The sequence below is a fragment of the Elephas maximus genome, chromosome X (genome assembly GCF_024166365.1).
Source record: "Elephas maximus indicus isolate mEleMax1 chromosome X, mEleMax1 primary haplotype, whole genome shotgun sequence".
NCBI classification, from domain to species: Eukaryota; Metazoa; Chordata; class Mammalia; order Proboscidea; family Elephantidae; genus Elephas; species Elephas maximus.
In genome coordinates this window covers 159379736-159403509 of record NC_064846.1, presented here as the reverse complement: position 1 = coordinate 159403509, position 23774 = coordinate 159379736, and the positions used below count along the sequence as shown (strand labels likewise).

General features: G+C 45.6%; 1 protein-coding gene across 5 annotated transcripts in view; it reads right to left on the bottom strand.

Moving 5' to 3' along the window:
• Positions 1 to 23774, bottom strand: part of MAP7D2 (MAP7 domain containing 2) — a 142241-nt gene that overhangs the window by 67370 nt on the left and 51097 nt on the right. The window lies entirely within an intron of this gene.

Sequence of the window (23774 nt, the reverse complement as noted above, 5' to 3'; positions counted from 1 at the left end):
GTGGGTGGTTCCTGCTGTGACTTGCAAAAGAACGTAGGCCTTGGGAATGCGGCTTGGGAGGGCGTGAGGAATACTGGATTGCATCGATTCTGCATAGGTGTTTGATTCCACAGCCTGGATTAGGCATCAGGAATATTAAAGCTCAAGACAGAAATACTGGAAAATCCAGAAATCCTGGAAAAGAGCCATTTCCATGTTTTTTAAATCAACTCTTGATCATTATGTTACCAGCAATATGAACACCCTCAAGAATTTAAAGGCCCAACTCCTGGGCTCATCATTGCATTACAGCCCTCCACAATCTGATCCCAAACTCTTCTCAACTTGACCTTAGCACTGCCCCCTTTCTCCCATGCCCCTTCCTGCTCATCTCTACCCCTTCACCTGAAATGCCTTCTTGCATCCCCACCTCTCCTGTTTAAACGTTTCCTGCCTTCAAGACCCCCGGATCCCCACACGTGACGCTCTGCACTCCCACAGCAGCTCCTCACAAGGTTCAGCACACATATTTCACTCTGTTTTACCTTAGAGTTCTCCATCTGGAGAGAGGCTACACCGCACCTAGCGGCCTTGCTCATTTCTGGTCCTTGCCCAGCCGCGTTCACTGTCCCTCACACACAATGACCCTGAAGTGCGCACACAACGCTCAAAAGGCGGCAGGCAGTTAGTGAGAGGGGAGCGGGGAGGTAAAATCAACTTTCTCAACACTTTCAGGTTCTACTCTTGACTTCAATATTTTGATTAATAATAATTAGCTCTGTGTGAAAAGCTACAAAGGAAAGCCTCTAAGTGACAGTTGTCAATACCCACATCATCTCGTCTGCTAAGCCAAGACCCGAGCTGCACTGTGCATTATCCACACCACCCTCTAGCAGTTAATGGGCCTGCCTCACATCTAAGGTCTAGACTGGGAGTCACTCAATGTTTTCTTTAAACACGGGAAAGAAAGAAAAACTAAAAGAAAAAAGGATCAATTCAAGCACATTTTAAACTAGGCTGTGCAAACTGAAGGTTGTCTGTTCCATGCACATGTGTAACTTGCAGCTGCCCCATTGTGGGAACAGGTTAGGAGTCACACCTTCAAATGGTTTCCTGAAAACCTTTATCACCATCATGCTCATAGTCAGCATCGTCAGTATCATCGTAATAGGAGGCGGTGATCAAGCAGTTACTCCACCCAACAACCTTATGATGACAGAGGTACTATTATGGCTCTCACAGGTGCAGAAACAGGCACAGAGAGGCTAGGTCACATCCCCCGAGAGAGAAAAGCCAGATTCCAGCTTGAAAACCTGACTCCAGGGCCCACACTATTAATTACTGCTTTTCTATGTGGTTCCCTGGCCAAATGAGGAAGTTTAACACCTTTTCTAATGCCCATAAATAAAAGCTGTGACCTCATGATGCTAACAGGAACAAATTCCATCTTGGTCCCAGGAATGAGCCCACATATTCGGAGGGCAGCAGTGAGAAGTCTAAGTCATTAAAGAAGCACAAATTAAGCACTGGAGTCCCTGGGTGGCACAAATGGTTAAATGCTCAGCTACTAACTTAAAGGTTGGCAGTTTGAATCCACCCAGAGGCTCCTCAGAAGAAAGCCCTGGCAATCTGCTTCCAAAAAATCAGAGCCATTGAAAACCCCAGGGGGCCTCCATGAGTTCGAATGAACTCCACAGCAACTGGTTGGTTAATTAGGTGCTACTGTGAGCCAAGCACTAGCCCAACTGGGCACAGATGTTGGGGTTTGCTCAGGGAAGCTAATTATTCGGTTTCTCTTCACACTGATGTTTTGGAAATGACTGTTCGATGATACTTTTTTTTTTTTAAGAGGCTGATCCTGAGTGGAAAAGGGGGGCAACCCTAGGCTTCTCCTCAACCACTTCTGCCAAACAATTCAGCTCTGACCCACTGTAGGGGGTGGGGTGACTCGATTAGCCCAATGTGGATAACCTGGAACCAGTTGTGCTGTCTCTAAGGTAAGCCACAAGCCACATGTGGCTACTTAAATTTAAGGTAATCAAAATTAAATACAATTACAAGATTCAGCTCCTCAGTCACACTAGGCATATTTCAGGTACTACTCTACTGGAGAGCGCTGAAAGTAAAGCCGGACAGCTCCCTCTTGTGATTTTCATGTTTAGCTGCTCTGGGACAGATGTGGGTGAAGAAGGTCTCAGAATTTTGAGTAAGGCTAGGGTAGGGCCTCCTCCCTTCCTCCACAAAGCATCAGTCTCTGCTTCGAGAAAAAAATGTCAAGCAAATATTTCCAGAACATCCATTCAAAGAGGAGCCAAATAATTAACTTGCCTGTCTCCAGTTTCCACCTTCTGCCTCTCCATGACCCTCCAGAGGCTGTAGAGAGGCCCCTGGGCTTACCCAGAGGCAAGGAAGGGGTGGGGAACATGCCAGATCGCCCCTATTTGTTAGGGGCCATGGGCATGATCAATTATCACCACTGTAGCAACTCAGCCAGATCTATACCAGAGGAATCAAAGCGGGCGTGGATTAGCAGACCCCAAGCAAGTGCTCCTAACACTTGAATTCTGACCCCAAGGGACCTTCTCCAAAGATACAGTATACTCAAAAAGAGTTAATGTTGAAATTTGTTCCAAAAAAGACGCCTTCTTATTCTTTTGTTCTTTTGGAACATTTTATTGTGGTTTAGGCGAAAACTTACAGAGCAAATTAGTTTCCCATTCAACAATTTATACACAGCTTGTTTTGTGAATGTGTCAACACTCTCCCCCCTTCATACGCCCAGCTTTCTTGCCCCTTCCTGCCTTCTGAACTTCGCTTTTGGGCAAATGCTGCCCTGCAAGTCTCCTGTAGTTGATTGTTCTGAGGTATGCATTCCTCACTGGTGTTATGGTTCCTTTTATAGGCCTGTCTATTGTACGGCTATAATGTGATCTCTGGGAATGATTTCAGTTCCAAGTTTGAAGGGAGTCTATGGGCCATCGTCTCAGGGGTTCCACCAGTCTCTATCAGACCAGTAAAGTCTGGTCTTATTTATGAGTTTGAATTTTGTTCTATATTTCTCTCTCACTCTGTCCATGACCTGCTATTACAGTTCTGGTCAAAGCAGTCTGTAGTGGTAGCCGAGCACCATCTCGTTCTTCTGGTCTCAGGCTAGTGGAGGCCATGGCTCACGTGGTCTATTAGTGCTTTGGACTAATTATTTCCTTGAGTCTTTAGTTTTCTTCACTCTTTGCTCCGGAAGCAAAGAGACCAACTGTTGTATCTTAGATGGCGGCTTGCAAGCTTTTAAGACCCCGGTCGCTACTCATCAAGGTAGGATGTAGAGCATTGTCTTTATGAATTATTATATGCCAATTGACCTAGATGTCCCCTGAGACTACGGTCCCTAACCCTCAAGCCCAGTATCTTAGTCCTAGTATATTTGTAGCATGTATGAAACAGGCTGCTCAGCCATGTCTTGAACAGTACCTGAGCCATTTTTTCCCTTCTTCTTTCTCTTCTTTCCCTCCCCTAGCCCATCTCTGTCGCCAAGTAAGATCCTGATGTTAGCTCCTCCAAAAGTGTTAGCCAATGTTTCCTCTAGGACCATGGAAAACAAGTGATATTGATCTAAGCCTGTCAAATAAGACGAAGGATGGCGCCAGCCACCCCCTGAGCTGATGGGATAATGGCAGGAAAAGATCAACATGTTTGAGATACGACCACTGAAACCAAACAGAAGAAAGAGAATGCACATTCCACAAGTCCCTAAAACTTATGGCCCCTTTTCCCTCAAAAACCCTTGCTGACATGTAGTTCAGGGAGACAGACGACTTTAGGAAGAGATCATTCCCCTCTGTCTCCATACACCAGTATATCTAATAAAGTTCTTGCTACCCACCTCACCCCATCTCAAGAATTGGCTGTTTGCGGCAGGCGGCTCTAAGTCGTGAAATTGTGGTAACAATTTGGTGGTCCGTACGGGGAACCTAGCCACTTGAGACGCGGTGGCCCTGCAGCAAGGCCCAGGCCTGATCGACAGTTCTCCTACCAAGCAGCCGCTGGGGGCTCTATTTGTCCCTGGAGGCTGTCCCCGGACCCGGGCTCCCCGCAGTGCCACTGATCCCCAACCACGCCAAAGAGGTGGTCAAGGCAAGATGTAACCAGGATTCTGAGGTGAGTCCGTGACCCTCTCCCTGTTGCGTTCAGGGCTGGGACAGATAGGGCAGGCCAGCGAGGCTTCTGGAACTGGACCTGGGCCCTTGGTTTCTAAGGCGAGTAGCACCTTAGATGACCATGCCCGTGAGTAGGATTGCAATGAGGGACTCTTGGTGACTCTAGGGTTTGCGCAGGCATATGAGTGTGTGGCGGTCATTGTTTTAGTGTTTGGATGTTGTCCGTCTCTGGTTGTTGCACTCTGGTTTTGGGGAGTGGATGTAGACATCTCTATCAGTTTAGACTGGGAGACTGAAGCCTCTCCATCTGGCATTGGGGATAGGCGGTATCCAGAGGACTGAAGTGGAGGTTCAGACATTCCTAGTAATGTGTTAGGCCTCACTAAGACCGTTCTCGTTCCCCCTTTTCCTTTCTGGCTTGTCTGGCCTGAGCGCTTTTCTCTGTTTGTCTGGTTTGTCTTATGCGTAACCTGGCCGGCTGTTTGTCAGTCCTCTGAGGTTTTTCGGTATCGTCATCACATTAATCCCTATCTACAAAACCCCTCACCAGGTTCAAGAACAGTTTTGACATAAGTTTCTTGAGACTGACAATTAGTTTCATTGGTCTGAGAAAGTCCACCATGTACAGATTATTTTAGAACAGTGTCCCCAAAGAGGTTAGGGTCCTAAGATAGGAGAAATCCTGAAAGAATTAAACCTAATGAGAGAAGAGGTAAATTTCCAGGTAGATAGGGAAATCAAGGAGCCTTGTGCTCAAGATGCTCAAACTCTCCCCTTTGTCAAGCAAGGTTGATTCTGCCTGAAGCAGGAAAAGGAAAGTTCAAACAAAAGAGATATTAGCAGGGTGGGAGGCCCATCTGTTCCAGCCAAATGACCGCTGGGCTGCGTTCCGGTCAATTGGAAAAGGTGTAGCTATGAGCCCATGACCAAAAAAGCGGATGATTCGCCTGTGTAACAGCATATGGCCTCAATACCAGTCAGGGGACCAGGAACAGTGGTCCCCAGAGGGGTCTTTACGTTATAAGACAATACTTCAATTGGATTTGTTCTGCAGAAGAACTAAAAAGTGGGATGAAGTCCCTTATATGCAAGCCTTCATGTCTCTCTACCAGACCCTGTACCCCCCTAATCAGGTTTTCTTCCAGGGAAAATCAAAGGCCAAGTACTCCCTGAATCCTCATCAGAGGACCCCTCGTAGAGGGATGGGCTCCAGCCACCATTTCGGCTCCCCTCCCCCATGTGGGGAGGCATGGTAAAAGCCGAGGGGTTGGACTGTGAAATGACAGCCAGGTCTCCAAACAGAATGGCCGAGCCGATTCTAGCTTGGCCAGCCCACCGAAGGCTGACGGAGGAGGAGGATACCGACAGTGAGCGTCCGACTTCTTCAGGTGTGGTCTCCCCCTCTCATACTCATCAGGGTACCGTTTTTGGTGATGGTCCCTCAGGAGTCCAGGCAGGGCAATACCCACTGAGAGAAGTTCCGGCCAGAGTAGATGATGAGGGGCAACCACAGGGGACAATGCTAGTACATACTCCACTTTCCACCTCTGATCTATATAACTGGAAGAGCCATAACCCCCCACTACCAGAGTGACCCAAACAGAACGGGTGAACTGTTTCTTTCTATTTTCTCTACTCGCCACCCTACCTGGGCAGATATACAGGCACTCCCTCACCACCCTGTTAATTTCAGAAGAACGCCATATAGTATTTGAGTAGGCTCGGAAAGAGGCCAATAGGCTCCATAACTTAGACCCTAATAATGGAGCCCAACCCCCTGGGACAGAAGCCATCACCACTAGAGATACGGGTAGCAATCACAATCATGAAGAAGGGGCAAGTGGACTTCAGTTCTATCGGGACTGCCTAGTCGTTGGGTTGAGAAACAGGCCCCCAAACCCAAGAGCTTACAAAAGGTTAGAGAAATTATCCAGGGAGAAAAGGAAGATCCATCCACTTTCTTAGAAAGGGTGACAGACACATTTCGTCAATACACTGATATTAACCGCAAAGATCCAAACAACCCCCAGCTTGTAAACATGATTTTTATTTCGCAGAGCATCCCGATATTCGAAAAAAAATCACAAAAATTAGGAGGAGGACTTGGGATGCCAATAGAGCAGCTGCTTGGAGTAGCTTTTAAGGTGTTCAATAATCGGGACCAGGTAGCAGAACAGAAAGAAAAACAAAAGGCAGCTTTACTAGCAGAGGCCCTAGCCCCCCTGAATGAAGAAGGGGGAAGAGAGATAAGAGCCATAAAAAGGACCACCCTGGGGCGAGGAGGTAGACCTTTAGAACCCGACCAGTGTGCCTTCTGTAAAAGACGGGGCCACTGGAAGCGGGAGTGCCCAGAGAAAAGGGAAAGGCGAGACAAACCAAAACTTACCAACCTCCAGGCTTATCAGGAAGGGCCCCCACAGTTGGATGATTCCGAATGATGGGACCCAGGGGCTCAAACCTCGTTGGCTATCTCCCACCGCAAGCCCCAGGTAACTCTAAAGGTGGGAGGATGCCCTACTGACTTTATTCTGGACACAGGTGCCACCTTTTCGGTTTTGAACACTGCAGAGTCTCCCCTTAGTCCACGTACTGCCCCAGTGGTAGGGGTTTCAGGAAAACTTTCAACCCGGCCCTTCCTTCAACCAGTGAATTGTGAAATTGGAAAAGACCTCTTATACCACAAGTTCCTTTATATGCCGGAGTACCCCGGCCCCCTCCTCGGGAGGGATCTATTGTCAAAACTTGGGGCACAAGTCACTTTTGGACTGTCTTGAATTTTGGTGCAAATTCCACCCGAACAGGCATGCACTTTGCAGGCAGCCTTGTTGCTAGAGGAACCAGCAACCCCTAGCGACATACCTGTCCACATATAGCAAGAAGTGAACCTGGAAGTCTGGGGCATCAGCGATGCAGGGAAGGGCCAGGTTTGCTGAGCCAGTCAAAATTCCCCTAAAGCCTGGAGCACCTGTTATAAATCAGAAATAATATCCCCTCTGGAGAGAACGTCTGGAAGGGATTGCTCCACTGGTCCACTGATACATAGAGATTGGACTTTTAAGACGATGCTGGTCCCCATATAACACCCCCATTCTGCCAGTGTTAAAGCCTGGGACAGGAGAATACTGGTTTGTGCAAATAGTAGAAGATATTCACCCGGTTGTACCCAACCCATATACTCTCCTAGTAACCATACCCAGCAAGTATGCTTGGTTTTCAGTATTAGATCTGAAAGATTCCTTCTTTTGCATTCCCTTGCATCCTGAGCCTCAACTTTTGTTTGCATTTGAATGGACTGATTTAGAACCAGGGTCAAAAAGACACCTCACATGGCAGGTGCTGGTCCAAGGGCTCAAAAACTCCCCCACAATTTTCAGAGAGACATTGGCTAAAGACATGAGGGCCTTGCAACTAGAAAAGGGGATGGTCTTACAGTATGTAGATAACATTCTGGTGGCAAGTGAAACTCAAGAAGATTCAGATCGAAATACCATCATAGTCTTAAACTATCTGGCTAGGTGTGGGAGCCGAGTTTCCAAAAAGAAGGCCCAAATATCACAATAACAAGTAAGATATCTGGGGTTCCAAATATCACAAGGGCAGTGGAGTCTTCTCCAGGACCGACAAGAAACTATTATGCAGGTAGCACCCGCCATCTCTAAGCGACAACTTAGAGGTATTCTCGGGATGGTGGGTTTTTGTCAAATCTGGATACCAGTGTTTAGGCTCATGGCAAAACCCTTGTACAAAGCCCTGAAGAGAGAGGACAGGGAACCCCTATTTTGGAATGCTGAATGTCAACAAGCTTTTGAAAAAATTAAATATAAATTAATGACGGCCCCAGCATTAGGGTTACCTGATCTCCAAAAACCATTTGAACTATTCGTACATGAGAGACAGGGAGTTGCTCTGGGAGTGCTGACTCAGACTTTGGGACCAGCCAAGAGGCCAGTAGCTAGACAACTTGGCTCAAGGATGGCCCCCCTGCCTCTGGGCTGTGGCTGCAACATGTGACTTACTGCAAGAAGCTGAAAAATTTACCCTAGGACAAAAAGTGATAGTTCACACGACTCACACTGTCCTTCCCCTCTTAGAACAAAAAGGGGGGTTTTGGCTTACGGTGGGACACATGGGGAAATATCAAGCAATCCTATTAGACAACCCAAATGTAACCTTAAAGGCCATCTCTGCTCTCAACCCAGCCACCCTACTACCCATCTTGGAAGAAGGCCAATACATGACTGTTTAGAGATTATAGGTTTATTCCAGCAGGCCCGATCTGTCAGACACTCCTTTAACTGACCCTGAGCTAGAAATGTACACCGATGGTAGCAGCTTCATGTATAAAGGACATCGAAGGGTGGGCTATGCGGTGGTGACTCGGGCTGAAATTTTAGAGGCGGCTCCACTTCCTGCTGGCACCTCCGCACAAAAAGCCGAGTTAATAGCCCCTGGGTGGGCCCTGTGGCTGGGAGCAGGAAGGCGTGTAACTGTACACCGACAGCAGATATGCCCATCTTGTGCTCCATTCACACAGGACATTGTGGAAGGAGAGGGGTCTCCTTACATCTGCCAGCAAGGAGATAAAGCATGTACCAAAAATTCTTGAACTCCTAGAAGCAGTCAACAATCCCCTCCAGGTGGCAGTGGTGTATTGCCCCAGGTTACCAGAAGGGAAAATCCCCTGAAGCTGTAGGGAACCAGAAAGCAGACACAGAGGTCAAAAGGGCTGCGATGCAAGGAGACGAGATAAAGAAATGGCCCTGATCCCTCACCTGGACCCTGCTGACCTTCGCACACCTAAATACACCACTCAGGACTTAAAAAGGGCTGAAGAACGGGGTTTTCACTTGGCTCCCCATTCCAACTGGTTAGTAAGCCCTGAAGCGAAAGTGCTGTTACCAGAAGCCCAGGTATATGGTATAGTGTCGGCTTTACATGAAGGAACTCATTATGGGAGAGATGCCAGTCTTGAGTGGATCCAACAGGCGGTTGCAGGACCAAGTCTCCTCAAAGCCATTTGAGAAGTCACAAGAAGATGCCACCTATGTGCAAAGAACAACCCAAAGACTGTGCCCCATCCAACGGCACTGGGAGTCCAACATCGAGGAACTAACATGGGGGAAGATTGGCAAACAGACTTTACAGTGATGCCCCGGGCACCTGGAAACTTCAGGTATCTGTTGGTCTTTGTGGATACTTACTCAGGGTGGGTAGGGGCTTTCCCTGGTCGAACTGAACAAGCTCAAGAAGTAACCAAGGTATTACTTGAAGAGGTTACCCTTGGTTCGGTTTGCCAATTTCAATTCAAAGCAACAATAGAGGAGATTTCGTGGCACAAATAACCCAAGAAGTCAGCAAAGCCCTGGATATAAATTGGAGGCTACATTCTGCCTGGAGGCCAGAGTCAACAGAGAAGACCAAGAGGATGAATCACACCCTAAAAGAGGCCCTGGCAAAAATATGTCAAGAGACTAACTTAACATGGTTACAAGTCCTACCTATTGCACTGCTTAAAATCTGAGTGGTCCCTCGAAGTGGGCTTAAGTAAAGCCCTTATGAATTGGTATATGGGAGACCATTCCTGAGAAAGTCTACCTTCCCCACCTCGGTAATGACAGAGGTGGAAAATAGAGGCTAGGTCCATTCTCTGGGAGCTGTTGTAAACATTATTAACCAATATGCCTCTCTCCATCTGTCTTTTCCCTCTGATACCCCTCTTCACAGATTCTGGCCAGGAGATTGGGTATTACTAAAGACTTGGAGACACCAGCACCCTGAAGACCAGCTGGCTCCCAAATGGGAGAGGCCTTTTGAAGTCCTCCTGGCTACTCACTCATCTTTAAAGCTGGGGGGAGTGACTGCATGGGTGCATCATTCCAGAGTAAAAACAGCTCCGCTTGAAAAACAAGGAACTGAAGAGTCACCTTATTCTTGAACACCAGTTCAAGGTTTAAAGTACAGGTTTAAACAAATTACAGAATGATAGTTTTAACCTTTGTTTTTCTCTTCTTTCAAGACGCATGCCATACTGTGATACCAAATCAGGCCCCTGTGATTCTACAAGCCAGAGAGACCCTGACCTTACAAGTAGGAGATGCTCTGATTCTCCCATGTGTGGTATCTTCTCTGACTCCAGTTGGTCCCGTTAAATGGATACTGGTAACCCCAGAGAAAGAGCAGATGGTTGTCTGGGACTTTAAAACCGCCGGCTCCTCCCGAGTGACCCCCATGGCTGATACCACTCGGTCGTACAATTGAGATTTTTTGATCATTATTTCAGGTATAACCTTATCTGATGCAGGGTTTTATTACTGTGTAGAATTTTAAAAAGGGTTGCCAAAAGATATTGAAATCAGTAGGGGGAAAGGAATCCAGGTGGTTATCGTAGGATATCAAGAGCCTGCCCACCTCCCAGATGGGTGGGACTGGTCATCCAATGGCCTAGTCACCATGTCCCAAGCAGTGGCCACGGGGGGAAATCTCAGCAACTGCTGGATATGCCATCATCTTCCTCGGTCAGGAGCGCCTTTGAAGCCCATGGCAGCCTGGTTTTTGATTATAACAAAGATGTCACTAACTGCACCTTGACTCACCATCCCCCCAAGGCCCCAATCCGAGCTTGGCTTCTACAGTACCCATTTTCCATACCTTGTTTTCTCCTCGCTAATCTTTATAATCATACCTTGGGAACTAGGTGGGAAACAAAATCACAAAGCCCCCGAGCTAAGGTCACACAGCAGGTTTTTCGAGACTTCCAGCTTCTTTCATCCTGCAACAAATCTTTGACCATACCCCAGTTGATTCACATCAGTTCTAGTATTCCCAATGGCCCGAATAAGAATCTATCCTTGTGTGCTCCACACTTTCTTATGTGGAGGAGACCCTACTCCACCAGTAAAGTCCCCGTCCCTGGGCCATCACCTTACACCTGGGCCATTCAGTGCTTAATAGGAGTTCACTATGTGGGACAGTGTACTCTGGGGTTCCTGACTTTCCCAACCCAAGTTCATCCACCATCTGCCCAACACACCATGCAGATCCCCTGAAAGAAAACGGATCTGTTTTCAGTAGATCCTACATCCCCAGAGGTAACCCCATTCTAGAGGAAAACAGGTTTGGGTGGTGGTTCCTGAGAACAATTATTCCAGGTTTAGGAATGTACCACATGGAGGCGGCCATTAGAAACTTATCGGACACTATCCACCTGCTAGCCCTAGTAACTGAAAAGGCACTTAGAACCCAACAAATCTCTTTAAACCCCTTAGCAGAGGTGGTCCTAAATAATTGAATAGCCTTAGTTTTCTTACTAGCCAAATCTGGAGGAGTGTGTGCTGTGATTAACAAAACCCGTCGTGCCTGGATAAACACCACTGGAGAGGTAGAGGTAGGGCTGGGTGCTATCTACAAGGTAACCAAATGGACTGACCCAACACCTAGGCAAGAGAACATGTGCGATTGGTTCACTAACCTTTTCCCCACCTTGGGGTCCTGGCTGACCCCTTTAATAACTTTTGGAGTAACAGTCATTTTGGTCTGCATTTGCGCTCCTTGTCTAATAAGAGTGGTTACCAGGGGCGCACTAGCACCCTCAGTGCTGGAGAGGTCTTTGTCCTGGTAGACCGAACTACTCCTTTCCCAGACTCCGGGGATGTGCATCACTTAATCTAACAAGACGTTGCCGAATTTCATCTTTCTAAACCACCACCTGTATATGACCCCCTAGTAGATGTCAGGTTTCTCCCCCCAACTGACACCCCCCTCCAGCAGGAAGTAGCTAAAGAGAGACACGGAGCCCTGTTTCCCAAGACTAGGAAACCTACAACATAAAAAAAAAATGTACACGTATATATGTACGAGGGTGTACTTCTATACACCCTCCTACCCCTGTTCAGCTTATATATCTACTTATGTATCCACTCATACATTACCGTTTATTACTGTTTTGCAGGATTATAACATGTATTAGTATTTACCATTGTTGCCTTTTACTCTTGTGTGCTTTCCTTGACCTTGATTATGTTGTGCTGACTTCCCTCATACTATGTATTATCTCTCCCTTCACCAAAGTTAGTATGTGTCTACTATCTAGTTAGTGGTTTTCCCTTCCCCCTCCCATCCCTGGTAACCATCAAAGAATGTTTCTGTCTGTGTCTAAACCTTTTCTTGACTTTTTATAATAGTGGTCTCATACAATACTTGTCCTTTTGTGACTGAAGAAGACTTCTTTCTGTATGGTCCGAAATCCTAGAGTGGTCCTTTGTCCCAGGCTCCTGGTATTATATATGTACTTTTATCTTCTCTTTTTTTAAACCAGGGATTAGGGAAGAGGGCAGGACGGGGGTGGGTGGCTACAAAAGCACAGCATGAGGGGCCCTTGTGAAGTTTCTTTACCTTGACTGCATCAATGCCAATATCCTGGCTGTGCAGCTGTACTAGAGTTTTGAAAGATGCCAACACTGGAGGAAATGGGGTAAAGTGTATATAAGATCTGTTATTTCTTACAACTGCATGTGAATCTACAATTACCTCAAAATTGAAAGTTTGATTTAAAAAATATATCTGGCCCAAAGACAGAGAGAGATCAGGGGACACTCTCCCGGAGGTGCCCCACCCGGGGGATGGGGCAAGGGGTGCCCATGTCAGAGCCATCCCTGCCCCTTCCTTGATTCAATAATGCTTCCCAGGGCAACAGGTAAAGGTGCACCTTGAAACCGAGGCCTTTTCCTGGGCAACCCACCCCTACAGGAAATCAGGAGAAAATAGGGATGTGTAGCAGCCAAACAACTATTTTATGTTAACAGAACAGCAGAAAATCTCATACTTCACTGATCTGCTCTTACTTTGAATAACTTCCAGTTATCCTAGGGGCTACAGCAATGAATTTTTTAAAACTAATTTTGAAATGAATTTTATTAGCCTGAAGCATTCTCCTACTAGAATATTAATGAGCTAATATTAGTAAATTATTCATGGTACTGGTAAGAACCATTATCGAAATACAAAGTTTTTAGGGGAAGCCAGCTGTGTTTGACTTTTAAAAATCAATTGCATTAAACGAATTTTAAAATAACGTTCCCAATCACACTTACATCCCAGCAACTGCAAAGTCCAGAGAAAAGAATGGGAATCAGGAATGAAGAACTCAGCAAATATGGAGTCCACTGGGGCTACTCACCTCCTCTGGGAAGCCCTCCATGATTTCTTCAGGGGAAAGGCACCCACCTACCCATTTGTGGGCTCGCGTACACAAATTCATTCCCACCTCCAGGGTAACTCTTAACACAGGATACCTAGGTGACCTGTTTATATGCTTGTCTCTCTGAGACTACTTGCTCTCTGCCTTTGCCACAGAATGGAATCACCTCGAGGGCTTAGAAAAAAACACAGCTACCTAGTCAGAGTCACAGAATCTGACCTAGCTGGTGTAAGGTGTGGCCTGGGCCTTGGTGATTTAAAAGCTCCCCATGTGATCTGATTTGCAGCAAGGACTGAGAACTGCCCTGGACCAGTGCTTCTCACACTGGAGCCATCAGTTACCTGCAGGGCTTGTGAAAACACAGATCACTGGGATTCATTCCCAGAGTTTCTGACTCAGTGGGCCTGGGCTGGGCCAGAGACTATGTCTATCTAACAAGGTCCCAGGGGCTGTTGCTGCTGCAGGCCTAAGCCCCCACACACTTGGAGAACACTGTCCTAGGCTAGGCTGCTTCAAGAGGGCAAGGGCCTCCCTGTGGTGCCTCTTTGGACCTCCAGAGCCTAGCACAGCATGGTCCCGCAGAAGGAGTGAAGGACCCACATGCATGCCCCACCCCCTGCACATGTCCTGTTACCTCGGCTGTCACTGCCCCACATGCTATTATCTGAGCTTGTCCATTTGACCCTTACCCTCTAAGTTTTCATCTCGTTTATCTCTGAATCCCTAGCACCTTATGTGTGGGAGGTACTCGAATATTTGCTGAATGAACAGCCATGATTATGTCCCATCAAAAGAAACCTCCTAGTTTGTAGAATGTTTTAACCTCGTATCAGAAATGCCTATAGAAAAAACAACTAACATTTTTGAGTGCCTTTGTACCCATTAATCTGCTCAAGCTGTGGCAGGAATACAAAGATAAAGGCAAGTGGCATCCCCCACTTCTCCCCACACCCCCCCCACATTGAAGCTGAAGTGGATCTTTCTGCTAAATCCCACCAGCACCCTGTCTCTTACAGCCCTTTCATTCTTTAAGTAGCATTAGGGTCCTTACCCATCTCGTTTGGCCCTCAAGTGTGTGTATGAAGCATAGAAAGCCCTACCCCGCAATGGCCCTCTCCCACAGCCTCCCTTTCCAATCCACCTAGCAGGATACAAGCTTCTAAAAGGCAGGGCCTACGTCCAATTTCTTCTTGATGCCCCCTAAAGGGCCCAACGCTGTACTCTATACACAGTAAGCACTCAATAAATGCTCTGAGTTCACAAAAGGGGTGCAGTAGCATAGCACCTACTGCACACATTTCTCACAATCCTGGGACAGCATCAGGGCAAGAATATTAATGCTCACAGCTGGATCTGTGACCTGACCCACATAACACTTTCTAAGCCTCAGTTTCTCCATATTTATAAGGGGATGACAGCGCCCTCCTGGAATGCTTGCTCTTGGGACTCACCCTCTTGGAACTTATCATCAGGTTGTGAGGAGTCCAAGCCACATAAAGGTCACGTGTCAGTGTTCCAAAGGAGTCACGTGTAAGTGCTCCAATCAGCAGCCACGGCGGAGTTCCAAGCCAACAGCCAGCACCAACTGCCAGCCTGGGAGTGAGCAGGTTGAGCCTCTGGCCCAGCCAGGCCCCAGATGACTCCAGCCACCGCTGCCTTTGACTGCAACCTTCCAGCTAAGCCCAGGCAATGCATCAAGCCATGAGAAATAAGGAGGCGTTTTATCCACTAGTTCCGGGATAGTCAGTTACACAGCAGTGAAAACCAGAAGACTGGCCAACTAATCAACCAAAAGCAAACAAACAGCGCTTCCTGAGCACCCAGCACACTGGGCCCAGTTCCAGCGCCACCCCCTGATGGCTCAAGCTCATCTGCTTCTAGACCCCTGACCTCGACCGCCAGCTGCGCTACTCTGCCATTGACCGCCAGCTGTACTACTCTGCCAGAACTGACTTCATGGTTGTTCTTCACATCACTCTGAGAAATTGCTAGAGCTACTGCCCCAGACAGAGGAGCACCACGCCCAGCACTGACTGCCAGGAGTGGCCCCTGCATTTTCTCATTGACCAGCTTGGATCCACGAACTGCAACCTTCCAGACTTCCTGAGCACCCAGCACACTGGGCCCAGTTCCAGCGCCACCCCCTGATGGCTCAAGCTTATCTGCTTCTAGGCCCCTGACCTCAACCGCCAGCTGTACTACTCTGCCAGAACTGACTTCATGGTTGTTCCTCACACCACTCTGAGAAATTGCTAGAGCTACTGCCCCAGACAGAGGAGCACCACGCTAAGCACTGACTGCCAGGAGCGGCCCCTGCATTTTCTCGTTGACCAGCTTGGATCCACGAACTGCAACTTTCCAGCACTTCCTGAGGACCCAGCACACTGGGCCCAGTTTCGGCGCCACTCCCTGATGGCTCAAGCTTACCTGCTTCTAGACCCCTGACCTCGACTGCCAGCTGTGCTATTCTGCCAGAATCGCCCAGATGGTTTCTTCAGTCATATCACTTTGAGGACTTGCTAAAGCTACTGCCCCCGACAGAGGAGCACCAAGCTCAGCACTGACTGCCAGAAGCAGCCCCTGCATTGTCTCCTTGACCAGCCTGGATCCATGGAGTTTCGGCTGTATCAGAGGCTGCCCAGAGCGGCCAGGAACCACAGCCAGAAGGACAATGGGACTAAAGGCCCAGGAGGTGCACCTGGACTAATGAGAGACAAGCCACCACAGACAGAAAGGGGACAACAGACGAATTGGCCACCCTTCTTTCTACCACTGAGCTATTCCAAGTTAGAGGGATTCCACATGATCTCTCTGGACATGGCCTGTGGGTCCAAGCAACCAGCTGTGTTTGGCTGCAAAGCTGTGGTCTGCTTTTATTTCCTCTACTTCCTCCTGGGGCTCAGGCCCCTTTTCCCCTCACTCTCAGTTCCCTGGGAATGTACTCCTCAATAAAATGCTGGTGTGTGTAAAAATGGAGGGAAGCTTGTACACATAGGCTCATAGCAGTATTATTCATAATAGCCACCCAAAGGGAAACAACTGGGGCTCAGGCCCCTTTTCCCCTTGCTCTCAGTTCCTGGGAACGTACCCCTCAATAAAATGCTGGTGTGTATAAAAACGGAGGGAAGTTTGTACACAAATGTTCATAGCAGCATTATTCACAATTGCCACCAAATGGAAACAATCCAAATATCCATCAACTGTTGAATTGATAAATAAAATGTGGCATGCCATAGAATGGAACTTTATTCAGTCATAAAAGGGAATGAAGATGGGGTGGGGGACTTGGAAAGGACTGCTAGTCAGTATGGGGCTTCTTTCTGAGGTGACAGAAATACTCTGCAATTAGAGAGTGGCAATGGTTTCAGAACATTGTGAATGTACTAAAACCCACTGAATGCTAAAAATGGTGTTATATTATGTGAATCATAGCTTAATAAAAATTGGTAAAAGAAAAAAAAAATACAACCTTAGGGAGGGTTCCAAAACAAGGATTAACCCCCTAGCCTGTGGCCTTCTTCCCACTTTCCCGGTTTGCTTTCTTATTTTTCTTTTCCACCCAAATATCCAGATGATGTATCTGGTTCCAATAAAGCATTTTTAATAGAATGTAAATGTATGTGCTTAATTTGGGTGTTAAAAATAACATGTATTCCTGTAGAGCATCTTTGCCATACAATCCCAAGTGTTTTGCTATTACATTTTGTAAAATTGGGGAGCAATAAATGAGTGTTGGCAAATTGAAAGAAAAATAAATAAGGCTGCTACTCTTTAAAAAAAATAGGAAGGGGATGAAAAAAAGTTGCCAATAAACAGTTGTGATACACAGTTGTCATGATGATTAAATGAAATGAGGCATGTGAGAAAGTTTTCATAAAATAAATGCTCATTAAATGTTAGTGGCCACTGTTTTCTTGGGGGAGGTGGTGGTATATTTCAAGATTAAAGAAATGGAAACTCCAAAAAGTCAAGCGACCCACCCAAGGTGAAATTCAGTGGGAGGATTCTAATTATCTCTCAGACCACTAATCCAATGTGATTTCTCCTGGACTTTGCTGCTCTTCTGGGGGGGAGTGGGTGGTAGGTGTGATCAGATGCAGACCAATGAAGGGCTAAAACCCACTGCAGTGGAGTTGACTCTGACTCATAGCGACCCTATAGGACAGAGTAGAACTGCCCCAGAGAGTTTCCAAGGAGCGCCTGGCGGGTTTGAACTGCCGACCTCTTGGTTAGTAACCGTAGCACTTATCCACTATGCCACCAGGGTTTCCAGGATTACCATTTTGTTGCTGTTGTTAGGTGCCGTCGAGTCGGTTCTGACTCATAGCGACCCTATGCACAACAGAACGAAACACTGCCCGGTCCTGCGCCGTCCTTACAATCGTTGTTATGCTTGAGCTCTTTGTTGCTGCCACTGTGTCAATCCACCTCGTTGAGGGTCTTTCTCTTTTCCGCTGACCCTGTACTCTGCCAAGCATGATGTCCTTCTCCAGGGACTCATCCCTCCTGACAACATGTCCAAAATATGTAAGACACAGTCTCACCATCCTTGCTTCTAAAGAGCGTTCTGGTTGTACTTCTTCTAAGACAGATTTGTTCGTTCTTTTGGCAGTCCATGGTATATTCAATATTCTCTGCCAACACCACAATTCAAAGGCGTCAACTCTTCTTTGGTCTTCCTTATTCATTGTCCAGCTTTCACATGCATATGATGCGATTGAAAATACCATGGCTTGGGTCAGGCACACCTTAGTCTTCAGGGTGACATCTTTGCTCTTCAACACTTTGAAGAGGTCCTTTGCAGCAGATTTGCCCCATGCAATGCGTCTTTTGATTTCTTGACTGCCGCTTCCATGGCTGTTGATTGTGGATCCAAGTAAAATGAAATCCTTGACAACTTCAATCTTTTCTCCGATTATCACGATGTTGCTCATTGGTCCAGTTGTGAGGATTTTTGTTTTCTTTATGTTGAAAAAAATTTTTTTTTTTTTATGTTGAGGTGCAATCCATACTGAAGGCTGTGGTCTTTGATCTTCATCAGTAAGTGCTTTTTTCAAGTCCTCTTCACTTTCAGCAAGCAAGGTTGTGTCATCTGCATAACGCAGGTTGTTAATGAGTCTTCCTCCAATCTCGATGCCCCGTTCTTCTTCATATAGTCCAGCTTCTTGTATTATTTGTTCAGCATACAGATTAAATAGGTATGGTGAAAGAATACAACCCTGATGCACACCTTTCCTGACTTTAAACCAATCAGTATCCCCTTGTTCTGTCCAAACAACTGCCTCTTGATCTATGTAAAGGCTCCTCATGAGCACGGTTAAGTGTTCTGGAATTCCCATTCTTCGCAGTGTTATCCATAGTTTGTTATGATCCACACAGTCAAATGCCTTTGCATAGTCAATAAAACACAGGTAAACATCCTTCTGGTATTCTCTGCTTTCAGCCAGGATCCATCTGACATCAGCAATGATATCCCTGGTTCCGCATCCTCTTCTGAACCCGGCCTGAATTTCTGACAGTTCCCTGTTGATATACTGCTGCAGCCATTTTTGAATGATCTTCAGCAGAATTTTGCTTGCGTGTGATATTAATGATATTGTTCTATAATTTCTACATTCGGTTGGATCACCTTTCTTGGGAATAGGCATAAATATGGATCTCTTCCAGTCAGTTGGCCAGGACACTGTCTTCCATATTTCTTGGCATAGATGAGTGAGCACCTCCAGCGCTGCACCTGTTTGTTGAAACATCTCAATTGATATTCCGTCAATTCCTGGAGCCTTGTTTTTCGCCAATGCCTTCAGAGCAGTTTGGACTTCTTCCTTCAGTACCATCGGTTCCTGATCATATGCCACCTCTTGAAATGGCTGAATATCGACTAATTCTTCTTGGTATAATGACTCTGTGTTTTCCTTCCATCTTCTTTTGATGCTTCCTGCGTCGTTTAGTATTTTCCCTACGGAATCCTTCACTATTGCAACTCGAGGCTTGAATTTTTCTTCAGTTCTTTCAGCTTGAGAAACGCCGAGCGTGTTCTTCCCTTTTGGTTTTCCATCCCCAGCTCTTTGCACATGTCATTATAATACTTTAGTTTGTCTTCTCGGGAGGCCCTTTGAAATCTTCTGTTCAGTGCTTTTACTTCATCAATTCTTCCTTTTGCTTCAGCTGCTCGACTTGCTCGAGAGCAAGTTTCAGAGTCTCCTCTGACATCCAGCTTGGTCTTTTCTTTCTTTCCTGTCTTTTCAGTGACCTCTTGCTTTCTTCCTGGATGATGTCCTTGATGTCATTCCACAACTCGTCTGGTCTTCAGTCACTAGTGTTCAATGCGTCAAATCTATTCTTCAGATGGTCTCTAAATTCAGGTGGGATATACTCAAGGTCGTATTTTGGCTCTCATGGACTTGCTCTGATTTTCTTCAGTTTCAACTTGAACTTGCATATGAGCAATTAATGGTCTGTTCCACAGTCGGCCCCTGGCCTTGTTCTGACTGATGACATTGAGCTTTTCCATCGTGTCTTTCCACAGATGTAGTCAATTTGATTTCTGTGTGTTCCATCTGGAGAGGTCCATGTGTATAGTCGCCGTTTATGTTGGTGAAAGAAGGTATTTGCAATGAAGAAGTCGTTGGTCTTGCAAAATTCTATCATTCGATCCCTGGCATTGTTTCTATCACCAAGGCCATATTTTCCAACTACTGATCCTCCTCCTTTGTTTCCAACTTTTGTATTTCAATTGCCAGTAATTACCAATGCATCTTGATTGCATGTTCGATCAATTTCAGACTGCAACAGCTGATAAAAATCTTCTAATTCTTCATCTTTGGCCCTAGTGGTTGGTGCGTAAATTTGAATAACAGTCGTATTAACTGGTCTTCCTTGTAGGCGTATGGATATTATCCTATCACTGACAACATTGTACTTCAGGATAGATCTTGAAACATTCTTTTTGACGACAAATGCAACACCATTCCTCTTTGAGTTGTCATTCCCAGCATAATAGACTATATGTTTGTCTGATTCAAAATGGCCAATACCAGTCCATTTCAGCTCACTAATGCCTAGGATATCGGTGTTTATGCGTTCCATTTCATTTTTGACGATTTCTAATTTTCCTAGATTCATACTTCGTGCATCCCAGGTTCTGATTATTAATGGATGTTTGCAGCTGTTTCTTCTCATTTGGAGTCATGCCACATCAGCAAATGAAGGTCCTGAAAGCTTTACTCCATCCACGTCATTAAGGTCGACTCTACTTTGAGGAGGCAGCTCTTCCCCAGTCATCTTTTGAGTGCCTTCGAACCTGGGGGGCTCATCTTCCAGCACTCTATCAGACATTGTTCTGCTGCTATTCATAAGGTTTTCACTGGCTAATGCTTTTCGGAAGTAGACCGCCAGGTCCTTCTTCCTAGTCTGTCTTAGTCTGGAAGCTCAGCTGAAACCTGTTCTCCATGGGTGACCCGGCTGGTATCTGAATACCGGTGGCATAGCTTCCAGCATCACAGCAATGCACAAGCCCCCACAGTACAACAAACTGACAGACACATGCGGGGGATTACCATAATGACCCAGTAATTCTACCCCTAGGAATAAACCAAGAGACTTGAAAGTAGGGACTCAAACAGATACAGGTATACCAATGCCCATTGCAGCATTATTCAAAATAGCCACAAGGCAGAAACAATCCAAGAGTCTGTCAACAGATGAATGGATAACAAAATGTGGTACAGAGATGTGATAAAATATTATTCAGCCATAAAGAGAAATGAAGTCCTGATACATGCTAAGACATGGATGAACCTTGAAAATATTATGCTGAGTGAAATAAGTCAGAGAGAAAAGAACCAATATTGCGCTATCCAATTATAGGAAATACCCAGAGTAGGCAAACGCATAGAGATCAAAGTTTATTAGCAGTTAGTAGTAAGTGGTAAAGTAGTAAGTAGTTAGTGGTAAAGAACCTTCAGTGGCCATTTATTCCATTTTCTGTCTCTGACAAGGGCTGAGCCAGGTGGCTTTGACTTAAAATCTGTGTTTCAGGAAGATGCCACTTCCCATGACAGCTTAACAATTCTCCTGGAGGGCTTGCTAAAAATGGATTGCTGGGACCCATTCCCTAGAGTTTTTGATTCAGTAGGATCTAGCGTGAGGTCCAACAACCTGCATTCCTAACAAGTATCCAAGTGAGGCTGATGCTGCTGGTTCTGGCAGCCACACTTTGAGAACTACCAATTTACTCCATTTCTCACCTTTTTTTTTTTTTTTTTTATAATCTTCCCCATTGGCTTAACTAATCTCTTTGATGGTCACAAAAATCACTATCACTCGCCAATATTTGCTTCCAACATGCCTCTTTCAAGGATGATGTCACTTACACTTTTTAATGAGGCAGGCCTAGAACTAACACTGAAGTTTTAATAACCACTGACTACTAGGATGAAGGTGTAGACACCCAGGTATCAAAATATATTTTATAAAGCATATAGATGTCAGGAAGTCTTTGAAAAGAAAGAATTGGAGAAATAGGGAATTAAATCTATACTGTTGTTTTTTTAAAGCATACATACTAAATTCCTAGAGGTCTCCTTTAAAACAGCTAAGAGAATTATATTTTCCAGAGAAACGCAGACTTGATAAGAGTATTACTAAATGACTCAAATGATTCCTAAGTGATTTTTCTTAAATCACAATTTGCACAGCTAAGGGAACTACCTGTTTTTCAAAAAATGTGGAATTGGGTAAAGTCCAAACAATCACAAACAGCATCACTTTGACATCAAGGTCAAACGAGAAAGAGAATGGGTCCCCCTCCGGCCCTGAAACCTGGCATGTAATCATCACCAATCTGCCACAAAATTCTCTGTACAGGGTTACTGGAGAAGGGTACAGCAGCATAGTCCAGTAACAATTTCTCTAAGTCTCCTATAAAATGGAAATAATAACATTACTACTCTGTAATATATGGCAACCTTTGTGTTACAGAGTAGAGCTGCTCCAGGATTTTCTTGGCTGTAATTTTTATGGAAGTAGGTCACCAGGCCTTTTCTTCCACGGTACCACTGGTTTGGTTTGAAACACCAACCTTTCAGTTACCAGCCAAGCACAAGCCATTTGCGCCACCCAGAGACCTATCTCCTAGTGAGGAGTCAGTGAGAAGGTATGCAGCTCAACTCATTTAACTATTCTGTGTTAGCTATTCTATTGCACACAATTTCATTTTTGTTCTTTTCTCTCTTCCACTATTGACTGAGGTCTGTTGCACACATGCCTGAAAACAAACAATGCTAAATTTCGTTAAGGGAATGATAAACTATAGTGAACTACAATACTGTCAGTGTAAAATCAGGGCGAGTATTTTTTTTCCATAAAAATTATATTAGTGTTATGGATTGAACTGCGTATCCAAAAAACATGTAAATTCTAACCTCTATGCCTGTGGTTATAATCTCATATGGGAATGGATTATCCTAGTTATGTTCATGAGGCGGCATTAGTGTAGGGAATGTTTTGAGTCAATCTCCTACAATAAAAAAATCAGATTAAGCAAGCAAGCGAGCTAGCAGAGATGGGGGAAGAGAGATGCCAAGCCACATGAACACAGCCCGGAAGCAGAAGCTCAGAAGAGACAAGGACCTTCCCCCAGAGCCGGCAGAGAGAGAAAGCCTTCTACTAGAGCCGACACCCTGAATTAGGACTTCTAGCCTCCCAAATTGTGAGAAAATAAATTTTTCTTTGTTATAGCCACCCACTCGTGGTATTTCTATTATAGCAGCACTACGTAATTAAGACAGTTAGGAATAGGTATATGTCTTTTGATTTCTCATCCTCCACAAAGGATATCAGTTGCCAGTCATTTCTAGCTTGCTTGCTTGCTTGTTTCTGTCTACACATGTAGACACATGCTCCTTCTGGTAAATCAGTAAAAATGAGTTCCTGTCCTTTAGAGCAAGATTATAAGTAATTTTTTACTTAAAAAAAGAAAAAAGGTGTAGGTGACATTTCCCAAACACTAATTATGAAGGCAGTGTATGATGCTGCTGTTCTTCACATTTCAACAGTAAACTGCCCAATTATATTCATACACACATAATCTGCAGTCTCAGGACAGCCTGTGCCAGCAACTAAATCTGGCAAATAAGCTCCTGAGAACCAAAAGAAAATATGCCACGTTGTAATATTCAACTGTGGCCTGTTTGGGGATCTGTATACATACTCATGGGCTGTCGTTTTCTAAAGGCACCACACTTATTGAGCCCCTACTTCATGCCAGGCATTATGCTCCACAAATGTTATTTAATATTTACAATAATCCTAGGAGGTGGATGCACCCCCACCTTACAGATAAGGGAAACAGAGATTCAGACAGAGAAATCTGTCCAAAGCATTACAGCTGCTTGAATTTGAGCCCAGTCTGGCTGATTCCCAAGCTGACAGGCATCAACAAAAAA